This window comes from Panthera uncia, chromosome B1 (assembly GCF_023721935.1).
Source record: "Panthera uncia isolate 11264 chromosome B1, Puncia_PCG_1.0, whole genome shotgun sequence".
NCBI lineage: Eukaryota > Metazoa > Chordata > Mammalia > Carnivora > Felidae > Panthera > Panthera uncia.
Genome location: NC_064811.1, coordinates 80,738,758 through 80,739,979, shown reverse-complemented (window position 1 = coordinate 80,739,979; position 1,222 = coordinate 80,738,758).

Here is a 1,222-nt window from a genome sequence, read left to right as displayed (position 1 = left end):
CTTCCTTGTAATTTTTGCCTTTATAGTCCCCACTGTAAATTGTCTTATCTTTGTATACTGTGTTTTTTTGCTGTGTGTAAAGAAAACAGTTTTCTGTTCTTTAGCTAAGTGGCACTTACTCTTCTTTCCCTCTTCCACACCAGACTGTTTGAAACTACATACATGAATTATCATCAGTTTTGTAATTGTGTCCTGTAGTGCTTCTTTGCAAGTTTTCAGTTTTGGTTCTAATGATATCTTTCTGATTCGTTTTTAATTGCATTACTTTCTTCTAATGAGCCAACATTCTTATAATTACAAGTAGTTTTTCCCAAAGACAAGCAATAAGCTAGTAATTCTATTTTAGACCTGTAAACGTTGAAAGAGCTTGAATCAAATACATTGATATTGGACCCTGTTTTATTTTTAAGCAGTGTAATGAATTTAACTCCATAGTTTTTAAAATGAGAGCATTTCCCAAACACATCTATATATTTTTATAACCTTTTTCCCTTGGCATTTGGTTTTGTTTTTAAGGGCTTTTTTTTTTTTTCCTTTATATTTGTTTTCAATCTTTGACTCTGTTTTAAGTAAATGGTTTCCGTGAAATTCCTGTGTGTTTTGTTTTGGTACAGGATACACTATAAAATACATGAGGCATAAGATATTGTTCCAACTTGACCCTGCTCTGCATTGTCTCATGTCAAGGCATTAAGTGTATTACATACACATTTGGGGCTTTTTCTGTGTTCTGGCACTGCCTTTCAGATAATGACTATGGTTAAATACTGCAGTGCCCTGCGCTTTTTCAAGCATAAGGAATTTGTAATTGAGCCAGAATGACCTTTAAGGGAATCACGAGTTTTCATTTCACATGCTTTTTCTTCTTTCAGGAAACCACTAATTATTGACCTCCTCCTCATGCTTTTTTTAAAGTGCTGCTCTTTATAAAGTTTCTGTCTATAAATATTAATACGTTCCATTTCTTCTTAGGTTATCCATTCTGTCACTTTATTTGTGACAGTGACTTCCAAGTATTTGTCCTTAGGCATAACCTTCCTCTTGTGCTTCAGATCTGTGTCTCCCTGCCTACTGGACCTCTTATGTTGGGGTCAGCAAACTACAACTCATAGGCTATATTTGGTCTGCATTCTGTTTTGTAAATAAAGTTTTATTAAAACATAGCCTCATCCATTTGTTGATGTATGTCTGTGGCTGTTTTTGTGCTACAATGGCGGAGTTG